Genomic DNA, 22,619 nt, shown 5'->3' on the forward strand with positions numbered 1-22,619 from the left:
AATTCAAATTTTTCTATTTGGTAGTTTATTCATAAATGTTCCTCAAACTTAGTGATTTTAACATGGGCAGCATAGGCACCTCCGGCTCCCCTTAATTAATTAGTGTCTTCCCAAAGTCATTAAAAACAGTGAGAGTAGTACCCTACATAAAAAAGGTGATGAGCCTTCTATTGGGAACATCTCTGTCACTACTGTCAGAGTTTTCAAAAATTATTGAAAAAGTGTTTGTTCCACAACTGCATATATCCTTTGATAGAAATATTATTATTTTTAGGTGTCAACATGTCTTCATACAACAGTATTCGACTGAAACAGCTACTTTCAACTCGATAAAACATGTCTTAAACGCAGTGGACAATCGAACAAAAATATCAGGGTTATTCTTAGACTTAACGAAATCATGTGAGTGTGCTTCAGAGCAGGAAACAGAAATAAAGTATATGGAAAGAAATGAGCTGCCAGTTCATCTTTAAGACCCTTGTGTACTAAATCATAGCGTTCCACAAGGCTCCGTTTAGAGTCCATTTTTTCTTTCTTTCTTTCTTCCTCTCTCTCTTTCCCTTCGTTTTTTTCATATTATTTTTGGTTAAACATTGGAGGTTCACAGCCAGTACTATTTGCAGCTGGCACCAGTCAATAGATCAAAGAGCATGATGAAGAAGATCTTACTGCATATGTAAAAGATATTACAAAATAAATGTCTGAGTGGTTTTGATGCCAGAGAACAGTATCCATGATTTCGATACAGATCAATATAATAGTGCAGCACAATGAATAATATGTATGGATAACCAAAACATTAGTGCTGTTACTAACACTACTTTTCTTGCAATACGTATTCAATAAAGTCTTAAGTGGTATTCTCATACGACTCCATTAATTCAAAACCAACTAAAATTAGCTATGTGGTAAGAATTCTTTGCAACATCACTAGTGCTTAAACAGTGACATACATTTTGCTCATGTACATCATTACTGAGGTATGGTATCATTTTCTGATTAAATGTACATCACACCAAAACAGTTAAGAGGAAACAAAAGACAGTTATGAGAGTACTCTAACAATCAAGCAGCAGAAAACCATGGAAACCTTTATGGTATGCGGATGGTATCTGTTCTTTCAGACATGTTTGAAAGAACAGATACCATCTTAATATAGTTAAAGTTAACCAGTCATTGACTTTCTTCTTCTGTGCTGGATGCACACGCATTGCCCGAACTCTTATGGGACTCCGTAAGATAGTCTGCCACGAGTAATGAGTGTAGTGGGCAGGGGCGCTACGAATGTAGTGTGTGGACATTAAGTTGGGAATGTGAGTCTCACAGGTAGGGTGCAAGGGATAAATCCCTGCAGTCACATGCCCTCAGTGGCTCAGATGGATAGAGCGTCTGCCATGTAAGCAGGAGATCCCGGGTTCGGGTCCCGGTCGGGGCACACATTTTCAACTGTCCCCGTTGATGTATATCAATGCCTGTCAACAGTTTAGGGTCTTGATTTAATTATCATTTTCATGGTAACCTTTGTTTAAACATGTAAAAATCTTACCCTTTCTCTGCATTTATATATTGGAAGCAGTTATGCATGTTGAAAATGTATACTCAGGAAAGAAAAATGTTTACTCGAAACAAAATTTACATGTACACCTTTACTCTGCAAACCACCATGAAATGCGTAGCAGAAGGTACGTCCCATTGTACCAGTAATTAGGGTGTCTTCCTGTTGCATTCACATATGGAGCATGGGAAGAGCAATTGTTTGAATGCCCCTGTGCATGCACTAATTATTCTAATTTTATCCTCATGATCCCTATGTGAGCATTACATAAGGAGTTGTAAGTTGTAGTATATTTATAGAGTCATCATTTAAAGCTGGTTCTTGAAATTAATAGGTATTGTCCATTATCACAGTACCATACCAGGTCAAACACTGACATACATGTTTGTCATTGCAAGACGACACTGTGCAAAAAAAAGAATATCCTTCGCACTGCAAAACTGCTTTTATTCAGTCTTCCAGTATTTTATGCATGGAAATATGTAGTTCATACGTTTCATTGTAAAAATTAGTATTAAATATATGGTATATACTCAAATTTGTAACTGTTCATTATATGGATCGAACTTGTTCTAAAAATTTAAATGCCATATATTTGCCAGTTGTTGGCACATACAATATACATACAATGCACACATTACATATAAGCTGTATTTCCTTTAGAGCTTCTCATAGACAGATCAACAGAGTAGAAAGCAAATAAACAAACAAAAGCATGTAGAAATATTTACTCTCCAATGCCTTATGCACAATATATGTACTGAAAAAGAGATTTATATGGACAAATGAACAATACAGTATGAGTTATCATTATTTACAATGTCAAACAGTGGGAACTCCAGGTAGGGATATCAACATTGTAGGAAAAGATAGATTGCTACTTACTGTAAAGAGGACAGGCACAATTAAAAGACACTTACCCAAAGCTTTTGGCAAAAGTCCTTATCATCAAAAGAGAAACATATACCGTTCATACGACTAGCGCGAGTTTTGGTGTTCTCGTAAAGATAAGTCATTTTAGATTATAAAACATATAGATTAGTACTGATTACGTGGTAAATAAGTGTATTAGTGTGCCGTTTAAGTGTACCATTAAAGGCTTAATTTTTCTTTACGTAATATAGCAGAAAACGCGAAAAGAACGTACAGTCGTATTTTCTGTTTACGTTCTGCTGCAGCAAATCTATAGAATTTCGTTTAGTTGTTCCTTGCTCTCTCCAGCAATTTAACTTAGCGTACCTCTTCATTATTTAACTAGCATTTCCGGAAAGTAGCGTAAAGTTTGGAAAGTAGCGTAAAGTTTAAGTTGTTGTTTCAGAAACTTTGCACTTTTGTTTTTGTTTACACATAGTTGCGTATAGGCCAAATTTGTGTAACCATATATTCGTGTTTATCTGTAATTTAACTGACTTATTCTTAATAAACTATTACGTTTATCATGAGTGAAAAGTGCTTGACTTGCCGTAGAATTGTTAGGTCGGGGCTTTGGTGTGATGGGTGCTGTAGTTTTTTCCATGTGGGTGACTGTAGTGGCGTGGGAATAGGGTAAGTAAATGAGACTCATCAGTGGTTTTGTAAGATTTGTAGTAGAGATAGGAAGATACTAGAACAGGAGGGGAAAATTGCCACCCTTCAGGCTGAGTTAGACAAGGCCAGGGGAGATCTTGACAGGTTAAGGAGGGAGAAGGGTAAAGAGAGGTGGGAAGTGGCAACAGGCAACAGGAGGAACAGGCCTAGAACTTTGTCTGACAGCTTTATGATGAATGTGGAAAATAGATTTGACCTGTTGCTTCAGTTAGAAGCTGGTGAGCCTCAAGCAGTTGCAGGTGTAGACAGGGCACAACAAACTTTCAGCAGCAAATTGAAAAGTAAGAATGTAGGGAAATCAGTAAAGAGAAAGAAAGTGTTGTTGTTAGGTAGTTCCCATGGAAGAGGTGTTGGTCAACTTTTGCAGGATGAACTAGGATCAGAATACCAGGTCATCAATTTTTTTAAACCTAGAGCTGGTCTGGAGCAGGTGACAGAGGATTTAGGATCACTTTGCAAAGATTTCACTAAGGAAGACACCGTGGTTATAGTGGGTGGGGCAGGTAACAGTATTGACAGAGATCCTGGGTACAGTATAGAGTGTGACCTGGCGAAGATTGCATCAGCATCGAAGCATACTAGTGTTGAGTTTGTATCTGTTCTTGGGCGCCATGACCGACCTCATTTGAACTCTTCTGTCAAGAGAGTTAATTTGGAGCTGGAACGGCTGCTCATGTCAGGTGGGGGGTCACACATTGGTGTGGTTCATGTTGATTCTCTCAGTAGGTGGGATTATACTAGGCATGGCCTTCACCTCAACAGGAAGGGGAAGGGTAAATTGGCTGGGGAAATAGCAGGAAAGTTAAAGGGGGGAGGCACTGTCATGAGTGGTAAAATACCAGTGGTTATAGGATTCAGAAAATACCCTTTTTTAGAGTAGGGAGGACAGAAAGAAAGCAAATTTTAAGAGAGGTTAGAACTGAGACAAAGCTTAAGTTTGAGAAAGAAATCAAAAAACATAATTCCAGCTTATTACATCAGCATAAACAGCCATTGGTTAAGAATTTTCAACTGTCAGCAGATATTTTAACTCCACCCAATTTTAACTCAGTCAATGAGAAATGTCAGCTATCTTTATTGCATCAAAATATTCGAGAACTGAGAAATAAAATTAATGAATTAACTATCTGCATAGATGAATTAGAGTCTTCAAACCCAGCTGACATAATCTGCCTCTCTGAACATCATGTGACCACTGGTATAGAACTTTTAAGTGTTACAGGGTTTAGGTTAGCATCTCACTTTTGTAGATCAGAAATGGAGAAAGGAGGAGTTGCCACATTCATCAGGAACTGTCATAAATTTAAGAACATAGACATTCATAAATTTTGCCTAGAACAGCATATGGAAGCATGTGCAACAGAATTAGATTTTCACAAAAAATCCTTCATAATATTAAGTGTATATCGAGCACCTGCAGGTAACTTTAATCAGTTTGTAAACTGCCTTGAAGCTGTACTGGCCCATTTAGCAACCAAAAACAAAGAAATAGTGGTTGCTGGTGATTTCAATGTAGATTTCCTTAAAGACTCTCCCAATAAGAACTTATTTGAGTTAGTAACACTATCATTCAACTTAATTCCCACAGTAAAGTTCCCCACTAGGATAGCCACTTGCTCACAAACAGCCATTGATAATATCTTTATAGAAAAGTCCAATGAACAAAATTATATTACAAAACCAATAGTAAATGGCCTCTCAGTCCATGACATGCAGTTCCTTCTGTTAAATGTTAATACTGAACAGGATATAAAATCTGTTAAATCTGAGCTCAAGAGGGTAATCAGTAAGCCAAAAATTGATTATTTTAGGACACTCCTCAGTGACATTCACTGGACTGATGTTTACAGTGCTCATGGCATGAATGAAAAATATAACATTTTTGCTAATTAAGTGCTTACCTTATTCGAACACTGCTTTCCCCCAAAACTTACCAAGGTTAGAGCAAAGTCTACAAAGAAGCCATGGATTACTCGAGGAATAGGGGTATCTTGTAAAACAAAAAGAAAACTGTATCTGTCAATCCGAAACATTTCCAATGTTGATGCTATAGCACATTATAAGAAATACTGCAAAATATTAAAGACTGTAATACGGATGTCAAAGCAAATATATTACAAGGAAAAGATGGTCATATCAGATAACAAAATAAAGACAATATAGGATATAGTGAAGGAGGAGACCGGTAGAACCAGACATGAAGAGGAACAAATAGCATTAAGAGTAAATGATACTTTGATGACAGATGTGTATAGTGTTGCAGAACTTTTTAACAAACATTTTATAACTGTTACTGAAAAGATGGGGTTGTCAGGTTCGGTAGATGCTGCTATGGATTACCTTAAACCAGACATTTCAAGTAACTTCCATAATATGAATTTTACCCTCACTACCCCAACAGAAATAATGTCCATCATAAAATCTTTAAAATCAAAAACATCTAGTGGGTATGATGAAATATCAACAAAGTTAATTAAATAATGTGATTCTGAGCTAAGTAACATATTAAGCTATCTGTGTAACCAGTCGTTTATCAGTGGAATATTTCCTGAATGGCTGAAATATGCTGAAGTTAAGCCACTGCTTAAGAAGGGAGATAAAGAAATAGCATCAAATTTCCGTCCAATTTCACTGTTGCCAGCATTCTCAAAAATTTTCGAAAAAGTAATGTACAGTTTAGATTTCTAAAAGGTTCTGATATTGAGAAGGCTATCTACACTTACAGTGAAAATGTGCTTAATTCATTAGACAAAAAATTGCAGGCAACTGGTATATTTTGTGATCTGTCAAAGGCATTTGACTGTGTAAATCACAATATCCTTTTAAGTAAACTAGAATATCATAGTGTAACAGGAAATGCTGCAAAATGGTTCAAATCTTATATCTCTGGCAGGAAACAAAGGGTGTTATTAGGAAAGAGACATATATCAAGCTATCAAGCATCATCCAACTGGGAACTAATTACATGTGGGGTCCCACAAGGTTCCATTTTGGGGCCCTTACTTTTTCTTGTGTATATCAATGACCTTTCATCAGTAACATTACCAGATGCCAAGTTTGTTTTGTTTGCTGATGATACAAACATTGCAATAAATAGCAAATCAAGTGTAGTCTTAGAAAGATCAGCCAATAAAATATTTGTGGACATTAATCACTAGTTCCTAGCAAATTCTTTGTCACTAAACTTTGAAAACACACACTACATGCAGTTCAGAACTTGTAAGGGGTGTCCCAAGAGTATATGTCTAACATACGATGACAAGAAGATAGAAGAAGTGGACAGTGTTAAATTCTTGGGATTACAGCTTGATAATAAATTCAACTGGGAGGAGCACACCACAGAACTGCTGAAGCGTCTTAACAAATCTCTGTTTGCAATACGAATTTTGTCAGACATAGGGGATATAAAAATGAAAAAGCTGGCATACTATGCTTACTTTCATTCCATAATGTCATATGGGATTATTTTTTGGGGTAATTCATCAAGCCAAGCTAAAGTTTTCCGGGCACAAAAATGTGCAGTAAGAATTATATGTGGTGTGAACTCAAGAACATCCTGCAGAAGCCTGTTTAGGGAACTAGGGATACTAACTACTGCTTCCCAATATATTTATTCCTTAATGAAATTTGTCATTAAAAATATATCACTTTTTCAAACCAACAGCTCAATTCATGGAATCAATACTAGAAATAAGAATAATCTTCACAAGGATTTAAAGTCACTTAGTCTTGTACAAAAAGGTGTGCATTATTCAGGAACACACATTTTCAATAACTTGCCAGCAGCCATAAAAAGCTTAACAACCAATGAAATTCAGTTTAAGAGAAGCCTAAAGGATTTATTGGTGGCCAATTCCTTCTACTCCATTGATGAATTTCTTAGTAAAACCAACTGATTTATATATAAGTACAACATAACGTCTGCATGATTTCAGTGCAGTAATGTGTTCATTGAAAATTTGTGTGTGTGTGTGTGTGTGTGTGTGTGTGTGTGTGTGTGTGTATAAGTATAATCTAACTTCTGCACCATTTCAGTGCAGTAATGTGTTCATTGTAAATAAGTATTACAGTAGTTGTATTACATGATTATTACCTTATAAATAAATAAAAAACTTTTTTATTTTAAATTCAGTGCATTAGTATTTGTAAAATGCCTCTTAGTGTTCATTAAAAAATGATGATCATTCCACTTGGGACCTGTGGAATGGTACATTAGCTTATTTGTTTTAGTTGTAAATATTTGTCATGTATTGTTGTTTTTCTGACATGTTCCACATCCTGGAGGACCTTCTCACTACGGATCAATTGGAATGAAGTAAATCTAATCTAATCTAATCACACAAGCAAGTGCACCTCATGCACACATGACCACCAACTTCGGCAACTTTGCCCAGAATGCAACTATCATGTGAGATGAAAGCAACAATATGGAGGGGTGGGGAAGGGGAAGGGATAGCAGCGTAGTTGTCTGGAGGAGTCTGCAGGGACTAAAATGCCAACAGGTGCAGCATCAGGTGACTGTGGGACAGGGATGTGGGAAAAAAAGGACCATAAAAGGAAAGCATTGGGGAAAGACGGGCGGTTGGATTGTCAGAGGATGGCAAAAAAATGAGTGTCAGAGATAAGAATGGGGGGAGATGATAGGACAGAGATGGTGGAAACTGTTGGGTGGAGGGTGTGGGGTCAGTATGTTACCATAGGTTGAGGCTGGACTGGATTATTACGGGAGCAGAGAATGTTTTGTAAGGATAACTCCCATCTGTGCAGGTCTGAAAAGCTGGTGGTGGAGGTGATGATACAGATTGATTGGGTAGTGCAGCAACCATTGAAATCAAGCATTTTATGTTCAGCTGCATATTGTGTCCCAGGGTGATCTATTTTGCTCTTGGCCACAGTTTGATGGCGGTTCATCCTGTGGACAGCTGGTTGGTAGTCATACCAATATAAAAAGCTGTGCAATGATTGCAGCAGAGCTGGTAAATGACATGGCTGCTTTCACAGGTGGTCTGGTCCCTGATGAGGTAGGATAAACCTGTGGCAGGACTGGAATAGGAAGTGCTGGGTGGGTGGATTGGGCAGTACTTGCACCTGGGTCTTCCACAGGGACATGATCCTTGTGGCAAGGGGTTGGGATTAGGAGTGGCATAGGGATGGACTAGGATGTTATGGAGGTTGGTGGGGGGGACATAACACCACTTTAGGAGGGATGGGAAGGATCTCAGGTAGTATGTCCCTCATTTCAAGGCATGATGATAGATAAACAAGCCTATGATGGCCCATAAACAGGTTGGCATGGGAGGGTGCCATGTAGGTGCCTATGGCTGTGCCATTGATTTGTTGTATACCTTCCCTTCAAAGGAGAACTACTCCTCCCTTGAGGGGAAGCTATACAAACAAATCTGCAGCACAGCCATGGGCAACTGCATGGAATCCTCCTATGCCTGTGTGTTTACCGGTCATCTAGAGGAGACTTTTGTAGCCTCACAAAACGCCAAACCCCAAGTCTGGTTACGGTTCATTGACGATACCTTCACGATATATACTCAGGGCAAAGACACCCTATCTTCATTCTTTGACAATCTCAGCACCTTCTCTCCCATCCACTTCACCTGGTCCTCCTCAACCCAGTATGTCACCTTCCTGGACATCAACCTTCTTCTCTCTGATGGCTCTGTTCACACATCTGTCCACATTTATACTTATCAACCACCAACAGTATCTGCATTTCAATAACTGTCATCCCTTTCAAAAAAAAACGAAAAATTGCTCCCTTACAGCCTGGCCACCTGAGGATGGCATATCTGCAGTGACAAGAACTCCCTTGCTCAGTATGCTGAGGGTTTTATCAAAGCCTAAGCAGACAGACCCTACTCCCAGACTTAGCCCACAAACAGATTTCTCACGCCAGTTCCCCTCACATGCCCAATCCTCCCACCATCCCCAAAAACCAGCCACAAAGGATTGCCCCTATGTTACCCACTACCATTCCGGACTGGAATAACTGAACCACATCCTCCGCCAGGGCTTTGATTACCCATCAGCATGGCCTGAAATGAGGGACGTCCCACCTGAGGTCCTTCCCATCATTCCTAAAGTGGTGTTATGTCTCCCACCAACCTCCACAACATCCTAGTCTATCCCTCCATCCCTGTGTCACTCCTAACCCCAACCCCTTGCCACAAGGATCATATTCCTGTGGAAGACCCAGGTGGAAGCCCTGCTCAATCCACCCACCCAGCACTTACTTCATAACTTAAACGAATTTCAAACAGATTATATAAAAACAAGAATATTTCAGACAATATCAAGGAATGTCAGTAAAAGCTAGACAGACTGTCATTCAACCATTAGAACCTGCGTGTACTTAATTGTGGAACCAAACTACACAAAAACTCCTTCGAACAATATTAATGTTAGCTTTATTGATCACAGCCACAGGTGACGGCAGAGAACGCACAGCTTGTTCTATTGTTTTGAGCATGCAATTGAAAATAACATGCAGGGAACAAAAGAATCAAAGTTATCTTGTAACTGTGCATGAACAATTTCCAGTATGAAAATACAAAACAATAAAAAAGCATAATCAATTAATAACAAAGACACATTTATAAAACACAGTGCCCCTGGTGGCTGGCACGAAATGTTTGAAGGCTCGATTGTTTCTAAACATACACAGGCGACTCGCACACTACAACACTAGGTAATGGCACAATGTTACCACATCGGCCCCCATGGTGGAAGTGGAGCATTATTTCATATAGCAGGCTGGTAAGTGGATGCAGTGACCAGATCTTGAGATGCACGTTGGTAGTTCCACTGCTGTTATAATCCGCGCTGGTGGCTGTGAAGACGGTGATGAAGTGGCTGTTGGATGATGCCGTCATCTTGGAAGTTATAGCGTTGTTGCTTCTTGGAAGATTTAAGCCGGTTTAACCTTGTCTATAGAAACATTTGCCTTTCCGTTGATTGAAATGTCAGTTGTCTTCTCCCCCTTTGCGAGTACACAGTAGGGTCCTCAGTGTGGCGGTTGCAACGGTGGTTTCATGCCAACCGTGTGTAACATGATGTGTGAACAGATTTTTCAGTCTTGATGCACGAAGGTGGTTGCTGTACCATGTCTGTGAGGCAACTGTGGGCGGATACGGGGTACGTGCTCTCATAGCTGGCGTAGGAACTCTGGTTGATCATCCCTCGGTTGTGACAGAGCATTTGCTTCCACGAATTTTCCCAGAAGCCTCAATGTCTTGCTGTATCCCAGTTCCACAGAAGAAGCGTGTGGATCTGGTTTGCAAGTGTTTCTGAGCCTGAGTAGGGAAGAGCCTCGGACCACTCAATGTCATGTCACATTAGTGCTGCCTTAAGTGAGCAATGCCAGTTCTCGATCAACCCGTTGCTGGCAAGGTGATAGCTCATCATTTTGTGGTGAGCTGTGCCACAAAACTTCATGAGATGTCTGAACAGGTTGGATTCAACTTGCCATCCTCTGTTTGTCCTGATGTGTAATGGACAGCCAAAGCATGACAACCAGTACAACATGAAAGCGAAAGCCAGAGTTTCTGCTGTAACATTGTCCACTGGCACATCTTCTGGCCAGCTGGTGTAATGGTCTATCATTGTAAGTATGAAACAATGGCAATGGACCAACAACGTCGATGTGAATGTGACTGAAATGGGCCATTGTGATCGGAAAGTTCCTATTCGGTGCTTGCTTGTGGCAATGTATCTTGCTGTGTTGGCATTTAAGTCAACGCCTAGCCCATTCACAGCAGTCTTTCTATATAACTGGCCACACGTAATGATTTGTCACTAGGTGCGTTGTCGATCGAATACTGGGATGACCCCTCTGAAAGCAACTAGTAGGAGTGGCTGCGATTTCGATGTAGTCATGTCACAATACAGGTTGACATCGCTCCCTGGAATTTCGGTACGTTGCAGATCCAACGCCAATGTTCCTGCTGACAACAGTCTGTGTAGTTCTTGATGTGATTATTGAGAAGCAGTGAGTTTGGCGTGATCAATCGTGCTAGTAATGCTTCCGACACAAGACAATCAATTGGCCACCACATTGTCAGTGCTAGAGATGTGCTTGACTCCAGGCTGAATTGTGAGATGAACATTAGCTGATTGCATTGCCTAGGTGAACAGTTCATATTGTTCTGGTAAAAGGCGTAAGTTAGCGGTCTGTGATCGGTATAGATAACAAAGCCTCAGCCTCCAGGTGAGGTCTAAAGTATTTGACGGGGTCATAAACAGCCAAAAGGTCTCTGTCGTAGGTGCTCCACAGCTTTTGTGAGGGTGATAGTTTGAGCAAGAAAAGGCAATTGATTGCCATGTGTCACTAAATCGTTGTTGCGACGCTATGCCGATAGTTATCTGGATAGCGTGAAGCACTACTACAAAAGGTGAAGCAGGCTCAGGATGCGCCAGAAGTGCGGTGTCTGCAATGCTGTTTTTGGCCGCTTCCAATGCTACACACATGCTATCAGTCCTGTCATATGCGAGTTATCCTTTTTCTTTGCATTGGTGAGCGCTGCAATTTACTGTTCTTGTAACTTGGCAAAGTGTGGCAAGTGACGGCGATAAAAATTTAATATACTGAGGAACTGACACAATTCCTTGGCCGTATTTGGGTGTGAAATTCGTAAGATGGCTTCCACCTTCTCTGGCAGTGGTAGCGATCCTGCTGTGTTATGCTATATCCTAGGAAATCCACTTGGGGCTGGCCAAACACACATTTGGCGGTGTTAATGAGGACACCATAGTGTTCCAACCGCTTAAATACTTCTGTTAAATGCTGCTGATGTTGCTCTGCTGATGACAAAAAAACTAAAATATTGTCCAGGTAAATGAAAGCAAAAGTTACGCCCTGTAGTACAGAGTTAATGAAGCTTTGCCATGTTTGAACAGCATCCCCGAGTCCAAAAGCCAAAAATTGCTCTCAAACAGGCCAGAAGAAATGATGAGGGAATGTCTTGTTCAGCTACAGGGATCCGTGCGTATGCTTTTGTACTGTCCACAACGCTAAAAATAACTGCACCACTCAACGCATAGTTATAGTCATGCAACACTGGCACTGGGTATCTGCTCAGCATTGTTCTGGCATTCAGAACCCTATAGTCACTACAAGGCCACCATGCACCATCCTTTTTCAGGACCAAATGTAGCGCTGAAGGTCAGGGGCTGTTGGAAGGCCGCATTAAACGTTAAACGTTCACAAATCATACTGTCGATCTCTGCTTTCGCAATTTTAAGATGTGGAGCCAAATGTCCTGGTCTGCAAGATGTGGGAGGGCTGTCGGTCCACTTTATGTAGTGAATAGTGTTGTGCCTTCCCTCCTTAGGCACTCCAGGAGGTCATGTCAGAGTCGGAAATCCATTCAGCAGCTCCATGTACTCGCCGCCCGTCACCTGTTTTACTTTGTCAGTATGAACGGTTGCATTCCGCCAGAATTTCGATGCTGTTGAGCCTGTGGTGCTGTCAACTGGGCATGAGTACTTCAAGTCCAGCAGTAGAATATAATGGGCAAGGAATTCCACTCCGACGATTGGTTTGACAACGTATGCAACAGTAACATCCCACACAAAAGCTCATCGTAAACCCAGGTCTAGTTCCAAGCGCAGGGAGCCGTTCGTTCTTCTGACTGAGTTGTTTGCAGTAATCAGAGTAATGCGGGTGGGCGCTTCCTGTGCGATATAGTCCGTTGGTGAATGGCCAAATTGGACACATTGTCTATTAAATATTTCCAGCCAGACCTTTGACCGCTAACAAGCAGGCGTGGAGACTTGCATCAGAGTCATACAAAGCATTTTCCTTTGTACAGCTGTACCATTATCGTTTCGTGTTATTTCGACACAGATTGTTCCTTAACAAAATGCATGCATCTTAGTACATCTACATCTACATCCATACTCCGCAAGCTACCTGATGGTGTGTGGCAGAGGGTACCCTGAGTACCTCTATCGGTTCTCCCTTCTATTCCAGTCTTGTATTGTTCGTGGAAAGAAGGATTGTTGGTATGCTTCTGTGTGGGTTCTAATCTCTCTGATTTTAGCCTCATGGTCTCTTCGTGAGATATACGTAGGAGGGAGCAATATACTGCTTGACTCTTCGGTGAAGGTATGTTCTTGAAACTTTAACAAAAGCCCGTACCGAGCTACTGAGCGTCTCTCCTGCAGAGTCTTCCACTGGAGTTCATCTACCATCTCCGTAACGCTTTCGTGATTACTAAATGATCCTGTAACGAAGCACGCTGCTCTCCATTGGATCTTCTCTATCTCCTCCCTCAACCCCACCTGGTACGGATCCCACACTGCTGAGCAGTATTCAAGCAGTGGGCGAACAAGCGTACTGTAACTTACTTCCTTTGTTTTCGGATTGCATTTCCTTAGGATTCTTCCAATGAATCTCAGTCGGGCATCTGCTTTACCGCAGTAACTTGCATTCCTAATGAAACCACTTCAAAAACTCTAAAAAGTATTGCTTATTTGGAGTGATATGCTTCGTAGCACCGGTATCACAATACAGTTTATTTACGTCAATACAATGTCTTCTAGACGAACCCATGGCGCATGAAATAAATAGTGTTGCCACTCACCTTCCCTTCTTGTCGCGTGCAATTGTAAGCAGGAGCATTCAATGGACACTCCGCTGCCCAGTGACCTAGTTATTTTCATTTATTGCACAGAAATTTTTCATTTGCTCGCTCTTTTGACATTTTCCTCTTCCATGTTGTAGAAACAACAAATGCAGTTACGTCCATTGCATTTTGTTCCCAGAGTTCAGTGGTACAAAGTTTTTCAATAAGTAGGTTCAAACTCTGATTTAAGCTGGTATCGTCTTCTAAAGGTCTTAAAAAATTATCAAATTCCTCTCCAAGCATCGATAAAATTAGACCATTGAATATTCTTTCAGACAACGTGTTCTCTTCACGTTTCGTTAATTCATCATTTTGATCAACAAATAACCTCTGCAGCTTAGCCACGTGTATGCTAATATTTCTGTTCTGTCGCGTTTGAACATAAAAAATGTTTTCAATTTCTGTGTTCAGACATTGCGTGCTGCTACGTTCAAATTGGGCACGTAGCTTGTCCCATATTTCTTTAGCATTTCTACACGCCAACATGTGTTCAGCAACAGGTTTGCCTAGCGCACATGCTATAAGACTTACTGCTTTCACGTCATTCTTTTTGCCATTCTGCTTACGCTGCCTTCTGCTCGGTAGTAGGATCCCGAGGTAACACAACAGGTTTGCGCGTATTGATAACAATGATTTCGAGTTCATATAAACGGAGCACCATAGCCCTGTGCCATTTCCATTCTGCCCAATCATCAGGCCCCTCAAGTTTGTCAATATTCACTCTGTAAAATCCAGTTGTAGCCATGTTCTTACCGTAGAACTCGTTTCAACAAAAAATTCTCCTGCTAGCACACACTGGATTGAATCAATTTTTTTCCAGAAAAAACTGCACTTTGTTCTTTAGATGTGGTCTGGACCCATAACCTGTTGTAAATTATAAAATCTGAACAACAGTTTTCTTTGTGAATGCTATATTTTCCCAGGATACAGCTTTACTTCATGACTTAAGCAAACTTTAAAAAGACTATATAAAAACAAGAATATTTTAGAAAATATCAAGGAATAACATTTTACACTGAATGCTAAAACATTTTTCCTAGACAAGGATTACATAATTTAAAAGTTTGATTTTGTGTGTAGATATTTTGATTAGGTAGTAAAATATAATAGTACCTAACCAAAATATCTAAACACAAAATCAAACTTTTAAAATTATGTAAACCCTATCTTTTTCTTAAACATTTAAATATTTAGGACATTTACAGAACTTAAATAATACTTAGAAACCTTCTCATCATCAGGTTCCATTGAACAAATATATCCAGTTCACTAGTACAGATGATATCGGTGTTGTAAAAATGCATAAATGCATAAATTTGAAGTCTTGCATAGAATTACAAGAAAATAAAATCATTGCTGTAAATGCCAGAGTTATTTCTTACAATATGCCGTTAGTAGCACTAAACAATTATGGAAAAGGAAAAGCCACTATGTATGGATTTGGTGTTTTATATAGCAACATGTCACAGTAATTACAGCAGCAGGGTCAAACTTTGGTGGAAATGGGTGCAAGTCCCCACCTGACCATTTTAATCATTCTGGTCTAGGTCTCGCATGAGTTCCCTAAAAATGAGACAAATACCGGGATGGTTCTTTAAATAAGGCCATGGCTAATTCTTATCTTTGTGTTCAATCTCCAATGACTTCATTATAGAATGGGTGTTAAATTCTAACTTCACTTACCCCATGTCATTTTGAAGATACAAAATTAGCACAACTGTGACCTGCAGTTTGCTGCAGTAATTTTGGAGCTATAAAGGATATGGATTAAGGGAAATTTTCAAATCAGTGAAAATTTGTAGGAGATGCCAGAAATCTAAGCACTTCCAACAGTTTCAGTGCCATGCAGAATGTATACTCACTACAGTACAACGGCAATTTTATAAGTCAGAATAATTTCTGCAGGAACAAAGCAGCAAACCATTGTTTGTTGGCAATCACCTAAAGCAATCACTTTGTGTACAGCGTAGCAGATGGATAAAAATGATTTGTGTGCTGCTGTTAAACATTTTATTATGAAGGATTGGACAATCAAGCTGAGAAAAACTGAAATGACTGAGGTGCACACTGAGTGTACACCAGCACTGGAGATTATTTATGGACTCTGGACCAATAATGTGATTACAAATGCAAAGAATGTAAAGGACACTCAGACTGATTAGTTGAGTTCATTACATAGAAAACCACTGAGAACATGATTTGACAACAGGAGTAAGCAAGGTGCATGGGATAGCTGATATTGTACGTATCTCAGTATATTAGTGCAATGTGTTCCACATGAAAAACTAAATATGAATATGCAGTGGGCGCTGAGGCAGCTGATTTATTATTATAAACATAACCAAAAAAAGTAATTCAGCATATAAGGTGACAAGGTCTCGACACAATCCACACACTTTTTAGCATAGTTTCATGGCACCTGGATTCATCATCACACTCTGGGGTTCACTACTCAGTCAGTCATTCATTGTGTTACATAATTACTTTAGAGAAGGATAACCTTCAAGGATGCAGAATGAATCAAGGTACATGTCAACAGGAGACAAGCAACTCATAGAAAAATTAAGCTGTACACTGCATTAACCCTTTAATGCTACATGTCCCAAATTTGCATCATGTGGAAGTGATGCCAATAAGTGGAAAGTTAACAGTTTTTGAGCACTAGAGACAGTAGGTACAGATTCTATATGAAGTTACCAACACATAAACACAAGATGTTATCATCAATGTTTGGAGAATTACAGCTAGATACAGAGGTAAGAGGTGACTATTTGTTTCTTCTCTAGTATCTGTGACGTGGCATAAGTCACTAGATGCACTTGCAACTGAATTCAAAAATTCTGCTTGTGTAAAATACGGGTCATTAGGTGCTTGTGTACCTCTATAGGTGCATGCTTGAGATGAAATCAACTGAAGCAAACACAAATATTTCTGTTGATTTGTAGCACCAGACTACCTCATAGACCAAAAATGTGGAAATTTTTATGAACAGCTAATAAACTGAAGCTTTTATTTTATTAGCAATCCCTGAGCTGTTAATCCTCCATGAAATGCAAATAACATTTCAATGCTCTTGTGCTGTGTGTGGAAAGGCACTGTAATGGTTTCAAAATTCCCTGTAATATAGAAAATGATATAATAAAATTCAAATCCAAAGGAACAGAGGCATTGTGAAAGCAAGGAAAAGACATGACAAAAAAAGTCAAGTGGGCCCTGAGTCAGTATAGAGGCAGAATTATTATACAAGAAGTATCAGGTTCCACCAAAGCCAATTCCAGATGAGTTTACCTGAATGGATGTGGTAGGTCATTGGTCTCAGTTTACACACACAAAGCAAAGATGTAAAACACCAAATTGTAAAGGACATACAGTATTCATGCGTAATAAGTGTAACAGTCATCTTTTTCTAAGAATTTCGAGAATAAGGCTTCATTATCATTAAAATGCATATTTAATTTTTAACCATGTAAATCCTACCAATGCATCATGAAAAAGTTAAATAAAAACCTTTCACTAAATTTACTTATTTATTTTATTTTGCGTATGGCAATACAGTGACAATATTTTATATAAGTACAACAATATGTAAACAAAATGTATAAAACAAAGAAATGTGTAAATAGTGCATGTGTAAAAAACAAGCAATAGCACAAAAGGATAAAGTACAAACACTCAAGACAAAATAACTACACGTTAAAAGCTTGGCAAGCCTGACTAGAAACTCATTCATATACACTCCTGGAAATGAAAAAAAGAACACATTGACACCGGTGTGTCACACCCACCATACTTGCTCCGGACACTGCGAGAGGGCTGTACAAGCAATGATCACACGCACGGCACAGCGGACACACCAGGAACCGCGGTGTTGGCCGTCGAATGGCGCTAGCTGCGCAGCATTTGTGCACCGCCGCCGTCAGTGTCAGCCAGTTTGCCGTGACATACGGAGCTCCATCGCAGTCTTTAACACAGGTTGCATGCCGCGACAGCGTGGACGTGAACCGTATGTGCAGTTGACGGACTTTGAGCGAGGGCGTATAGTGGGCATGCGGGAGGCCGGGTGGACGTACCGCCGAATTGCTCAACACGTGGAGCGTGAGGTCTCCACAGTACATCGATGTTGTCGCCAGTGGTCGGCGGAAGGTGCGCGTGCCCGTCGACCTGGGACCGGACCGCAGCGACGCACGGATGTACGCCAAGACCGTAGGATCCTACGCAGTGCCGTAGGGGACCGCACCGCCACTTCCTAGCAAATTAGTGGGCTATCGGCGAGGACCATTCGCAACCGTCTCCATGAAGCTGGGCTACGGTCCCGCACACCGTTAGGCCGTCTTCCGCTCACGCCCCAACATCGTGCAGCCCGCCTCCAGTGGTGTCGCGACAGGCGTGAATGGAGGGACGAATGGAGACGTGTCGTCTTCAGCGATGAGAGTCGCTTCTGCCTTGGTGCCAATGATGGTCGTATGCGTGTTTGGCGCCGTGCAGGTGAGCGCCACAATCAGGACTGCATACGACCGAGGCACACAGGGCCAACACCCGGCATCATGGTGTGGGGAGCGATCTCCTACACTGGCCGTACACCACTGGTGATCGTCGAGGGGACACTGAATAGTGCACGGTACATCCAAACCGTCATCGAACCCATCGTTCTACCATTCCTAGACCGGCAAGGGAACTTGCTGTTCCAACAGGACAATGCACGTCCGCATGTATCCCGTGCCACCCAACGTGCTCTACAAGGTGTAAGTCAACTACCCTGGCCAGCAAGATCTCCGGATCTGTCCCCCATTGAGCATGTTTGGGACTGGATGAAGCGTCGTCTCACGCGGTCTGCACGTCCAGCACGAACGCTGGTCCAACTGAGGCGCCAGGTGGAAATGGCATGGCAAGCCGTTCCACAGGACTACATCCAGCATCTCTACGATCGTCTCCATGGGAGAATAGCAGCCTGCATTGCTGCGAAAGGTGGATATACACTGTACTAGTGCCGACATTGTGCATGCTCTGTTGCCTGTGTCTATGTGCCTATGGCTCTGTCAGTGTGATCATGTGATGTATCTGACCCCAGGAATGTGTCAATAAAGTTTCCCCTTCCTGGGACAATGAATTCACGGTGTTCTTATTTCAATTTCCAGGAGTGTATTTAAAGCTCAATGTCTAGATCGCACAGCCAATCCAAAGCAGAGGGTTTCACATATATGACCTCAGAGACAGGTCTGGCGTATCTTCTTAAGGGGCATTCCTCAATAATATGGCAGACGTTCTGTTCTGGTGCTCCACAGTCACAGGCTGGTGAGTCTCATAGACCCCACTTGTACTTATATGCATTGCATCTTGCATGGCCTGCTCTGATACGGTTCAATTTAGTCCAGGTACATCTCTTCAGGTCAAAGCCTGGTAATTCCAGAGTAAGATCTTGGATACCTGGTTTATTAATTCCAGAATCATTCCAAAAGTGCCACCATTGCTCCTTGATGTCAGGTTGATGTTCTTTTGTATTAACCCATATAGGCTTCCGTGACTTCAAGCGGGTCGATGGTATTTCGTTCAAAACATCATGGATTGGTAGATTCTGTGGGTAATCTGAGTCATGACTTTTTGACCACTCTCTTGCTGCTGCTTCTTGCCTTCTCAACTGTGGAGGTGGGATATTGCTCAGAGTATGCAGCCAAATGGGGTGGATTTAATAGTATCCGTTATCATCCTCATGCACTCGTTCAACTGAATGTCGAATTTCTTAGTATGAGTGCTTGAATGCCAGACAGCAGAGCAGTATTCGGCAACAGGATATACCAGGGCTATTGCGGCAGTACGTAAGGTCGATGCTTGAGCTCCACAAGTTGAGCCAGCCAATTTTCTCAGGATGTTGTTGCGACTCTTTAGCTTTTGGCTTACGTTTTCTAGATGTTTTCTGTAAGTCAGGGTAGCGGTCTAGTGTTATGCCAAGGTATTTGGGGTTGAAGTTGTGTTTGACTCTTTGTTCACAGAATTTCACATTCAGTTCCTGGTGGACCATTTTATTGTTCAAGTGGAAAGTACACACCTCAGTCTTGGTTGGATTAGGGCAGAGTCACCATTTTTTATAATAGGAATTCAAGGACTCCAGATCTTCTGTGAGTAAGTTCGCTCCTTCCCCAAGTGTTTTAGTTTGTACAACTAATGCCAAATCATCGGTGTAGCAAAATTTCCTGCTGACTGTATTTGGAAAGTCGCTATTATACAAATTAAAAAGGGTTGGAGCCAACACAGATCTTTGAGGAAGGCCATTTTTTATTTTATACGATCTGCTGGTGTTGCGGCCGATGCTCACTTTGAAAGACCTGTTTGTCAGCATGTTGTTCATTACAGTTGCCAGTTTTAAACCAGGTATGTTTCTCTTGAACTTAAGCATAAGACCCTGAAGCCACACAGTGTCGTATGCCGACGACAGATCAACAAAAGCTACACTTGACTTCATCCTGTTCTGGAATCCGCTATCTATTTTTGATGTTAGGGCTAAAACTTGTTCGCAACAGCTGCGCTTGTTTCTGAAACCTGCCTGATATGGAGGGGTTATTCCATCCACGATGTCCTGAATTCTATTAAGTATTAGGCGTTCCAACAACTTTAAGCATACACTCAAGAGGGCGATGGGGCGGTAGCTAGTTGGATCTTCTGGTAGCTTTCCAGGTTTAAGGATTGCTAGCATGTGGGCTATTTTAAATTGTGGTGGGACTATTCCAGTGTTTAAAATGTTGGTGTAAAAGTTTCTTAGCCACGCTTTTCCATTAGGTCCTAGGTGTTATAAAAATTCTGGGAATATACCGTCCAATCCTGCCGCTTTGCGTATTTTTAAGGTCTTTATCGCACCCTTGATTTCCTCTTCGCTAAATGATGATGAAAGCGATGTATCGTCATTCAGAGTTTTATCAAGTTCTTGTAGTTCTTCTTTAGCTTCTGCTTCAGTTGAATCAAGAGGGGTTTTCTCAGCATGCACCTTTATGTGCAATGCCATCTCTGACGGTTTTATTTTAGGTTCCTGGTGGTGTGCTGAAGAGAAGTTAACAAGTTTCCTCCATAATGACCAGGCTTTTCTGCTGGAATGTGTAAAATTTAGCTGGGATGTGAGTTCCTGCCACTTGTGTTTTCTGTGTGTGTTTAGTCCCTCTAATATTTGTCCACCGATTTCAGGGTTTACTGTTTCTTGGTATTTATCCAAAAGTTTGTTAATATTATTGTCCCAGTAAGGAATATACTGTTGTCTAACTCCGTGTGGTATATTCCTTTTGGCTGCAGCGATGACGACTCCAGTGAATCGTTTATAGTTTTCTTGCTTTGGGGTAATCCAGCGCAAATTTTGATCAACTTCTTGAGCATATTTTGCCCAATTAGCTTTCTTAAAATTCCATCGCTGCTTATTGATAGATTTTACTACTGGAATTTGGAGGCCTATGTTAAGTATGGTGGGATGATGTTGGCTCTTTGGAAAGTGTTTCAGGACTCTTTTTGTATGGTATAGTGGGACACTATTCTGATCAGTGGACACAGTGCAGAGATCAGGATTGGTATCTGTTTGCCATCTGGCCGATTGGAATGTCTTAGGGTCCTTGGCATCATATATCACGTACATGTCTTGTGCTTCAATCCACTCAGATAGAGTTTCTCTGTTTTCGTCGATGTTGCCATACCCTCAGAGAGTGTGACGGCTATTAAAATCCCCCACATACACGCAGGGGTTGGGTAGTTCTGGTAAAGCTGGTGTTGGCCATTTACTTTGTGGGGGCTTATAAACAGCTGCTGTGGTCATTCCATTAAGTTCAATAGCAATTTTTTCTATATCATTAATTTCTTGGCATATCACTTCTTTGTACCCAGCAATGTTGTTACCAAGATACAGAGCGGATCCATGAATGTGCAATGGCAATGCTGTGACCATCATGTAGCCTGGAATGGTGCATGCTGTTATGCGCTCCTGCACTTGATGAGTTTCTTGGAGAGCTATGATTTCGATTTTATGATCATTAGACAGCTTGCTTACGTAGTCACATTTATCCCTTGTCAGGCCTTCTACATTAATTTGCAGAACATGGACGATAGGTCCAATATCTTTAGTCTGTTGGCTCTCAGACAAGCCTTTCTCCATGATAGCATTCTTCTTTTTCTTGTTTTGTCGCTGTGTGCGGCCGTGAGAGATCAATGATCTATTTCAGCCGCCATTTGTGTAGACTTTCTGCCGTCGTGCTATCGCAGTACGTTGCCCGGGGTGCACCATCTTGGAGGTTGTCTACATGTTGCACACCTTTTACTAAATGAAGTGATGTAAGTGTGTAATTTCTCAAATGCCTGTTGTCATAGGTATGCAACGTACCAAGTTATACCTAACGGGTAAAACATATCTTATACTTGACCTTACATACTCCATGTTGCTTCATTATTATTTAAAAAATATCATTTTTTATTTTTTCTCTCATGTACAAATTTATTTAGGTATTAAGGAGTTAACAATAGCATATCATTATGTACCATGCGGGTTGGGTTGTTTGGGGGAAGGAGACCAGACAGCGAGGTCATCGGTCTCATGGAATTAGAGAAGGACGGGGAAGGAAGTCGGCCGTGCCCTTTCAAAGGAACCATCCCGGCATTTGCCTGGAGCGATTTTAGGGAAATCATGGAAAACCTAAATCAGGATGGCCGGACGCGCGATTGAACCGTCATCCTCCTGAATGCAAGTTCTAAGAATCCTACCACAACAAAGGTCAGCATTTAATAACGATTGTGATGTTGCTCACACTGCTAAATACTGCATTTTTGGGCAACAACAGTCATATTATGTGACAGGTGTCATTAGAGCACAGTTAATA

This window comes from Schistocerca cancellata, chromosome 7, assembly GCF_023864275.1.
Source record: "Schistocerca cancellata isolate TAMUIC-IGC-003103 chromosome 7, iqSchCanc2.1, whole genome shotgun sequence".
In the NCBI taxonomy this organism is placed as follows: Eukaryota; Metazoa; Arthropoda; class Insecta; order Orthoptera; family Acrididae; genus Schistocerca; species Schistocerca cancellata.